Genomic DNA, 10,000 nt, shown 5'->3' with positions numbered 1-10,000 from the left:
AAGGTATTTAAGGAATTAATGATGAGTGAAGGAGAGAAACGGAGAGAAGAGGATATGAAAGAGAGAAAACAAATGAAAAAAGGGGGATCAGAAAGATGGAGCTAATGAATTAGAGTCAATCTCCTAAGGCCAAAGCCGTCTCACACACACACACACACACACACACATACACACACACACACACACTGAAGCCCCCCACAGACTGGTGGTTGTTGCCATGCTACTTGAAGGCGAGCCAGTGGCAGTGTACATAAACTGTAGCGGCACAAATCGAGCCGAGCGGCTACACTCTCCCTCGGTGATTTGAGGCAATTTGGCCCCCAACCGCAAAATACAACCAGCCGGCCTCTGGTCTGGCCTTCAAATGGGCTTCCCATCCCATAATCACCAGCCCCTTACTCTCTCACCCCCAGCTTCACCCATAAACACCCTGACCACTGTCTTCTGCATACATTACCCAGAGACGACTGTCCTCTGCATACATTACCCAGAAACCACTTCCCTTTGCATACTGTACATTACCCAGAGACCACTGCCCTCTTCATAGATAACCCAGAAACCACTGCCCTCTACATACATTGCCCAGAAACCACTTTCCTTTGTATTCTGTACATTACCGAGAGATCACTGTCCTTTGCACACATTACCCAGAGCCAATAGCAGACCTGAGACATATGCTGTATTCTATTTGTCTCTTAGTGACACATGCTGCATTCTATTTGTCTCTTTGCGACCCATGCTGCATTCTATTTGTCTCTTAGCGAACTCGGAGCTTGTCAAAGAGTATTCACCCCTTGCAAGTGACGTCACGTTTTGTTCGCGCCACAGCAAAATAGCCTAGTGGACGGCAAGAACACGAATCAAATCAATGGGTTGTAATGGGACATATCGCACAGCTTGGAGATTATAGTGAGATTTAACCATAGTAATGCCCTTCCACGACTGTTGGCTTATTGTTTGGAATACAACAACATCCCATGTTCTTGCATAGATATATTTTGGTTTCGTTTTCTTTGTGTTTCGGGAGTATTTCAACCACAATTGCATGCTTATCTCCTCAGTGTATGAAGCACAGCAGCGGTTGCTATAGCAACCATAGACTCTGAACAGGACGGCAGATAGCACTTAGGCAAAGTCTTTGGCAAGATCTGAATGTAAACAGATAATACAGTTCAAGTTTTTTTTTAAATTTCCTATTTCTTTCAATTCTTTAACTTAAGACATGTAAGAAGTACGTTTATTCGCTGGGCAACGTACAAACTGACGAGTTACATTAGCCCTAGCACTATGAGCTACGATAAACGTTAGCTAGAATAGCTAGCTTCTAAGTGTGGCAGCTAAGTTATTATTTCATGTTCTGATATGACATTCTTAACGTTTTGACTATGTTACAACTGATAAAAGCAAGACAAATAAAGTAACCAAATCGCTTTGCAATATTTTAGTCCAGAAATACTTATGGGTGTTCATTTACCATAATGTTAATTACAGTAGCCTAAGGTAACGTTATCTCCCCTTGCTGTTACCACCAGTTTTAATAACTTTACATTTGCGATCATGACCCATTTCATCTAACAACACCACTGGCATCTTCTTTGACTATCAGACCCCAAACAGCAATACACTGAACTACAAAGATGTTATAGTAATGGTGTTCAGTTCATCATAATCTTTATGACATAATGTAATTTGCCGTCCGTCTCCTATCTTTTTGCTGTCCAGCATGCACCCCCACTGACGCGCATCCATCTTCCTCTTTCTTCCCATGCTTCCCATGCTCATCCCATATGAAGCTCTCATCGAATTTTTTCCTACAAGCACTTTCGTAAGGCTACCAACTCAATTGTATTTGTGTTCCTCAACACTAATACTGAGTGCCTGCGATTCATTTTTATTGACAACAACAAAGATGTCCCGCGCTTACCCGGAGTGCGGCCACCCTAGGGTCACACTAGGGTCGAGCTGAGAAAAGCCACTGACCTCTCTCTCTCCAGCTGACTCGCTGCGCGGCCCAGGCTATCGGCCGCAACATGGGGGCGCTGATTGTGTCGCAGCGCTACCTTTGGCTCTCTCTTTCTCGCCTCTCAGACGCGGAGAAGAGTCCCCCTCCTGGACGCACCTACGAGTCCACAAGGGACCTTCGGCGAAGCAGTGAACCTCATGACTGCAAAATTTGAGGCGGACAAGAAAAACAGAGAAGCGCTACAAGCCTGGATCCCCCGTTCGACACCACAAGGCGCCCAGCGCCCCTTTCGTTCGGACGTTCAAAGGACGCAGCCGCCTAAAAGAGAAGCTGGCTCTCGCTCTCCTGCGCCTCCTCCGAAAGGCTTCAAACCCCAGAGGATGGAACAGACACACTTTCCGTCCTCCGCAAGCGCCACCTCCTCAACAGCAACCACCTCTGAGGAGACGGGACAACCGTCAGGCCCAGCGAGCTAGGCAGAGCTCGACGGAGAGAACGCCGCAGCCTTAGGGACAGGGGAAAGAGGAGGGGGACGTGGGACGATTGTTATCCTCTCCCACCAAAAATGCCTGTTCTCCCCCAGTACATGGTCAGAGAAAGGTTCATCAAAGCACATTATGTTGGCCCATTCTTATGCCCGAACAAATGCTTGCTTCACAGTCACATAAATGTGTTTTCCCCCCACTCCTTGTCCAGAAATAACACAGCTTGCTCCCAGAGCGCTGTGCTTGTCAGACAAAACTCCCTCGCGTACTTTGGCTCTAACGAGCACCGTGCCGAGTCTGGAGTCCAAAACTCTTGTTCCCCCTCATGTGGCAATAAAGGGAGTGAACTCGCAGCACACTTTCGCATCTCTTCCTGCACACGAAGCGGCATGGCGCGCGTGTGCAGTGAGTCCCTGGGTGCTGAGGACTGTAACCAAAGGCTACGTCCTTCAGTTTGCACGCCCACCTCCGCGCTTCGCAGGAATAGTGGAGTCAGTAGTGCGAGAGAGCCAGGCACACGTTCTGCAGGAGGAAATAGAGACTCTCCTGCAAAACGGAGCTATTCAGTCAGTGCCTCCGAACGAAATGGCTCTGGGGTTTTACAGCCGCTATTTTCTTGTACCAAAAAAAGACGTAGGCTGGCGCCCCATTCTCGATCTCCGTGCTTTAAACAGACACTTAATGATACGCAAATTTTGAATGCTCACACCCCACCAGTTGGTCAGGTGCATTCGTCCAAACGATTGGTTCATAATCCTGGATCTGAAATCGGCATACTTTCATATTCTCATACACTTCAGACACAGGAAAATTCTACGCTTTGCGTTTCGAGGGCAGGCTTACGAGTTCAAAGTTCTAGCATTCGGACTTGCTATCTCTCCCTTCGTGTTCACGAAGTGTGTGGAGGCTGCAATTGCGCCTCTACGCCACCAGGGTGTGCGAATTTACACTTATTTAGACGATTGGATCCTATGTGGACAGTCAATAGGAGAAGCCTCTCTTCATGCCACAATGATGTTGTCTCAATTAGAGAGGTTGGGTTTCGTTGTAAATCACGCAAAGAGTGTGTTAACACCGGCTCAGACTGCTTCCTTCCTGGGAATGGAATTGAATTCCAGGGAAATGCTCGTCCGCCTGTCGCCAGAACGAATAATGAATATAAAAATATGTCTCAGGATATTCCGAGTCAGGCAGCGAGTGTCATCGCTCACCTGCCAGAAATGACTGGGAATGATGGTGGCTGCAGCAGTAGCCCTGCCAATGGGCCTGTTGCATATGAGGCGTTTTCAGATGTGGTACCCCTCACACAAATTTCACTCGTCCAGGGACAGGCACTGCCGGGTGTTAATTACTCCTCAGTGCATGAGGGCCCTTGCTATCTGAAAGAACGACGCCTTCCACCTCAGGGGGGCGCTGCTGGGTGGCGTGTCATGCCGTGTGACAGTGACAACAGATGCATCAACCACGGGGTGGGGTGCAATCTGCAACGACGTAGCAGTGAACGGACGTTGGTCTCGGGAGCGAGCCAAGTCGCACATAAATGTTCTGGAACTCCTCTCGGTCATGCTAGCGCTCCAACATTTTCTACCAATGTTGAGGGGGCAACATGTTCTTGTCAGAACGGACAACACCACGGCGATTGCTTACATTAACCACCAGGACGGGATACGGTCCCGCCCCCTTTTTCAGGTGGCGTGCCGCCTGCTCTGATGGACAGAGAGACACGACATTCTCTCTCTCCGGGCGGTACATGTACCAGGGCATGCCAATGTGGGCGCAGATCTGCCGTCACGGGGCAACCCGCGCGCAGCAGACTGGTGGTGGAGGGGATCTGGGCTCGCTTTGGCAAGGCCCATGTAGATCTCTTTGCGTCGCGGGAGAACACACAGTGCCCTCTGTGGTTGTCGCTAGGGGGGGACGAGCCGCCCCTAGGGGTGGACGCATTGGCCCACCCATGGCCGAGGGCACACCTGTATGCCTTCCCTCCGATAGCAATTCTTCCTCACACTCTGGCCAGAGTGAGGGAGGAGCACAAATCTCTCATCCTGGTTGCCCCGATATGGCCCAACCAGCCCTGGTTCGCAGACATACGCAGTTTGTCAGTGGGGACTCCATGGGTACTCCCTCATTGGCGAGACCTGCTGACGCAGGCGCGCGGCCTGGTGTGGCACCCCTGACCAGCGCTGTGGAGACTGGCAGCCTGGCAACTGAAAGGGTGAGGTTCTCAGTGGCGGGTCTGTCTGATGCTGTGGTGGAGACCATCCAAAGCGCCAGGGCCCCGTCTACATGCTCCTTGTACACGTTAAAGTGGTGTGTTTTTGCACAGTGGTGTTCTTCAAGGAATCATGACCCTTTTCAGTGCTCGGTCAGTGTAGTCTTGTCCTTTCTTCAAGATCTACTTGAACAGGGGAAGGCTGCCTCCACTATCAAGGTGTATCTGGCAGCCATATCTGCGTGTCATTTTGGTATCAGTGGTGCGAGCCCAGGCTCGCATCCGCTGGTTTCTCGGTTTATGGCAGGAGTGAGACGTGTCAGGATTTCCCACCCCACTCTCTTTCCGGCCTGGGACCTGTTGGTGGTGTTACGTGCGCTGTCAGAGCCTTCCTTTGAGCCTCTACAGGCTTTGGATATTAAGATGCTCTCGCTTAAGACTGCTTTGCTGCTGGCATTGGCATCTGCAAAGCGGGTGGGTGAGATACATGCTCTCTCAGTACATTCGGCGCTGTAATCAGCTGTTTGTGTGTTACGGGGCAGCTCAAGAGGGTAAAGCTCTATCTAAGGACAGGCTTGCACACTGGATAGTAGAGGCCATTGCAATTGCCTACAAGAGCCTCGATATGGAGCCGCCGGCAGGGTTACATGCACACTCAACAAGGGGTTACATGCACACTCAACAAGGGATGTGTCATCGTCGTGGGCTCTTCACAGAGGCCTGTCTGTGAGTGACATCTGTAAAGCAGCTGGGTGGAGCTCCGTCCATACTTTTGTACGGTTCTACATGCTGGATGTGTCAGGATCTTCAGTTTTGGGAGCTAGTGGCACTGAAGCCTGAGCTCTGAGGTTGCATAAGCACTTTGATGTATATCGCATGTGGCCTTTTTCACCCATGTTAGGATATATAGGATAATGCCTTGTTTGCACCCTGGTTACACGCTCCCCCTTATAGCACGGGTGGTCAGGGGTCTGTTATGTCTTAGTACTGTGTTATGACAGCATATTATGTGAAGGGATCCCTCTGCATCGACACAGCTCTGTGCGTGTATGGATGCGGTCCCACTGAGTAATAGGTCGCAGTTCCTGCGACAGGGAACGTCTGGGTTACAGATGTAACACCGGTTCCCTGAGTAGGGACCAGACCTATTACTACGTAAGCACAGTGTGTCTCTGCTGAGGTGCTCAGCAGCGAAAGAGGAAGATGGATGCGCGTCAGTGGGGTTTATAGCCTCGCCTTGGGGGCGGGCTCTGCGTGTGCTGACGCGTCCATCAGCCATTCGGAGTTTCGATTAGATGACCCGATCTGGCGATCAAGTCCCACTGAGTATTAGGTCTGGTCCCTACTGAGGGAACCGGTGTTACATCTGTAACCCAGACGTTATGGATGCGTTTGTTGCAATGGGACGTTCTATTGAGTTTCACCTCTTGTTACTTCTATACTCTTTGAGCTTGTCAGTGACGCCATGTCAGTGTTAAAAATTCAAGCTGTTTGCATTCTATTTGTCAACCATATGCTTTACTGTTTGTTAGCAATTGGCTATTGTTAGCAGTTAGCTATTTTGTAATAAAGCATTACACAGTATTTTACACAACCAAACGTGATAGCAACATAGTGGCAGATCGAGGTTGGACACTATTCTTTCTACAATTTAATGTGACACAAATCAAGTGGACGAGTCACGGTACAACTTCAGAGGGCATTTCCTGGGCATTTCATTTGCAACTGTAACCTTTGAATTGGTGAAAACAGCTCGGTGTACGACTTGAACAGAGAAATAGAACGGCAACAGTCCAGCTCTCTGTCTGAACAGACATTAAGACAGAAACACATCAACTCCCCCCCCCCCACACACACACACACACACACACAAACACATCAACTCCCCCCCCCCCCACACACACACACACACACACACAAACACACACATCAACCCACACACACACACACACACACACACCAACCCACACAAACACACACACACACACACACACACACACACACACACACACACACACAAACACATCAACCCGCCACAAGTTCTCAGAATACATCTTCTATAACTGCCATTATTACAACAATAAAAGACATTCTGTATGTTCTCTGTGAAATGTTCGATGTGGAAGGGTGTGACTGAGATGATCAGGAATGCAATTCCTTCCTGCCTGGGATTTGACCAAAGAGTCACTCTCATTCCAGCAAAAAAACAAAAACAAAACAGCAACAACAAGAAAAAAGTATCTGTATGTCCCTCTGAGGTCACTTTACTGGTTCCAATATACATTTTCTAAAGCAACACAATGACATCACTGTCTTTCAAAACATGTGTCTGTATGTGACAGTCATGCGTACACATTGTCATAAACATGTGCAGATTATTTTCTGAAATAGGACACAGACTCAAACACACACACACACACACACACACACACACGTCATGTGATGAATGTTCACCCACACCAGGCAAGTTCCTTCTCTCATACAGTCCCACAAACCAATCACTCAATCTGCGTGTGTATGTGTTATGCGCATTGCAGTCTATTTGGAACCACTTCCTAATACTATAATTCATGATTAACTCAGGAGTTACAAGTGGTTAGTTAATGATATTTTGTGAGCTTATCTAAAGTGAGGACTTTCTATGCCTTGCAACACATTTTCAAATGAGTTGTAAAGATTACATTCACATTCATTCATTTAGCAGACAAGCGACGTACACATGTCAATTAAATTGAAGGCCATTGACATAACAGTGAAAGCTGGGAATCGAACCCCCAACTTTTCAGGCTACTGCATGCAAGACCTGCTCCTTATCCACTACACTACCTTGGCCCAGATAGAAACCCCTACAACTATGCAAGAGTTTCTATTTTCTTCTACTACACACTGTTATTAAACATCTGTAAACTATTATTAAATGCTGTATTCTTCATTTGCAAAGCATTATTCCTACATTAATTCTCATTTGTAAATCATGTTTACACACAGTTAAAAATGGTTTGCTCATAGTAAACATGCATATCTATATTATATTTTTGAATTGACTGTTGTAATACCACTGGGCAGAGGTAGTGTAGTGGATAGGGAGCTGAGTAAACATGCAGTAATCCATAAAGTTGGGGGTTCAAACCCCGGCGTCCACTTTGCCCTTTAATTTCATTGACGTGTAAGTGGCTTTGGGTGAAAGTGTCAGCTAAATTAATAAATCCAAGTGTAAACCTTAACTCATTTGTAAATGTGTTGCAAGGCATAAAACGTCCTCACTTAAGATGAGCTCACAAAATATCATTAACTAACCACTTGTAACTCCTGAGTTAATTATGAATTATAGTATTAGGAAGTGGTTTATAAAATATGTATCCTCACCTTAACTCATCATTAGTGCATGTGTATGAAACAACTGTTAAATAATGGAAATATTACTTAATCAAAAACATATTATTGCATCATTTATTAAGTATTAACAATAATCTATAAACATATTTTACCCTGGGGATCAATAAAGTATCTATCTATCTATCTATCTATCTATCTATCTATCTATATTTTAGATATAGGCTTATTTACTATGAACAAACTATTTATAACTGTGTGAACAAATCAGAATTTTCTAAGAAATCAGAAAGTTTCAGAATGGTTTGTTCAATTATCTTATATTAAAAAAAAGATATGTGTTCCTGCGATCTGGATGTACTTCGTAATAATTGTAATTGGGTTTGTCTGGCCAAAACTCTGCTGCAAAAACTTTTAAGAAAAGAACCCTACACTGAGTTGGATCTTTGGCCTCCAGCAGGAAAGTGATTTCTGAATGATTCAGGGTGAGATGAGGAGTTGAGATGGCTCCAGAACGCTTCCCAAGACACATCACTCACACTCACACACACACAACACACACACTCATACACACAAACACACACACACACACACACACACATCGCTCACATCACACACACACACACACACACACACACACACAAAACATTACATTAGCTCTCATGCTCATGTGTGTGTTGTGTGTGTGTGCATGTGTGTGCGTGTGTGTGTATGTGTGTGTGTGTGTTTGAACATTTGGAACATTAGCTCTCATGCCGCCAGTCCGCTAGTCAACATTTAAAGTGTTATCTACACAATCTGCATTCACTTTCTTAGGAAATGCTGGGAGAAGTACAGGATCAAGACTTTTCTGAAATCAGTGAAGTATGCAATTCAATTGTGCATTTCAATTATGTAAAAAAAATCCTTTCCTTTCGGTGTATTTTTATCTTATCTTCAATGATAATTTTTATACATTACATTACATTACAGAAGAATTAATATACTGTGGAGTTCTTACAGGTATTTTTACTTCTGCTATAGGGTGTTGCTAGGGTAATTAGGATGGTTGCCAGGGTGTTGTAGACCAATTTCCTCTTTAAAATTGTACTTTATTGTCTTTTAATTGTTGCAAACACAAAATATTATGTCCTGATACGGAATTGAGCAGAACACATGCACACAAGCACACACACACAAGTATGTACCCACGAACACACACACTCACGCACCCACACATCCAGCCATCCACCCACACACACCCACACACACACACACACACACACACACACACACACACACACACACACACACACACACACACACACACACACACACAGATCATATCTCAACACAGACCCCTTCATCAGTGATCAGAAGTATCATCTTACACTGAAACATGAACTAGATCTAGATCAAGGCTAACAGATGAAAGAGAGGGGCAGACAGACAGACAGAAGCACTGTGCACTGTGTGTGTGTGTGTGTGTGTGTGTGTGTGTGGGCGGGCGTGTGTGTGTGTGTGTGTGTGTGTGTGTGTGTGTGTGGGCAGGTGTGTGTGTGGGCAGGTGTGTGTGTATGTGTGTGTGTGTGTGTGTGTGTGTGTGTGTTAGGGTTAATGTGTGCACATGACCAGGGGAGCTTAACACACCACCTGTGACCATGCTACTTGCACAGAAAAGGTCAATGATCTTTTCAGCAGGAGGTCCATACACATCTGGTCTATGTGTATGTGCACCTGTGTGTGTCTGTGTGTGTGTGTGTGTGTGTGTGTGTCTGTTTGTTTGTGTCTGTGTGTGTGTTGTGTGTGTGTGTGTCTGTGTGTGTGTATGTGCACATGTGTGTGTATGTGTGTGTGTGTGTGTGTGTGTGTGTGTGTGTGTGTGTGTGTGTGTGTGTGTGTTTTATTTTTTTTTAAAAATTGATACGTTCATGAACAGCTGAATATCTGGTGATTGTGATGGAATGGCTGTGATCTAATAATTCTCTATTGGGAAATACGGTAACACTTTACTTGACGGGTGAGTTC

The 10,000-nt window shown here is 46.1% G+C and overlaps 1 protein-coding gene and 1 long non-coding RNA gene across 3 annotated transcripts in view; both read right to left on the bottom strand.

Moving 5' to 3' along the window:
- The window catches only part of LOC121697009, a 13,525-nt gene extending 6,528 nt beyond the window's left edge, over nt 1-6,997 (bottom strand). The window contains exons 1-2 of the long non-coding RNA XR_006026375.1: nt 6,984-6,997; nt 6,538-6,542 (exon numbers count right to left, since the gene is read on the bottom strand). This is a non-coding gene — a long non-coding RNA (uncharacterized LOC121697009). The remainder of the gene's footprint in view (nt 1-6,537; nt 6,543-6,983) is intronic.
- cped1 (cadherin-like and PC-esterase domain containing 1) overlaps nt 1-10,000 on the bottom strand; it is a 121,218-nt gene that overhangs the window by 48,596 nt on the left and 62,622 nt on the right. The window lies entirely within an intron of this gene.

This window comes from Alosa sapidissima, chromosome 22, assembly GCF_018492685.1.
Source record: "Alosa sapidissima isolate fAloSap1 chromosome 22, fAloSap1.pri, whole genome shotgun sequence".
Taxonomy (NCBI): domain Eukaryota; kingdom Metazoa; phylum Chordata; class Actinopteri; order Clupeiformes; family Clupeidae; genus Alosa; species Alosa sapidissima.
Note: the sequence above shows the minus strand (reverse complement) of the source record. Positions and strands in the feature narration are given on the sequence as shown.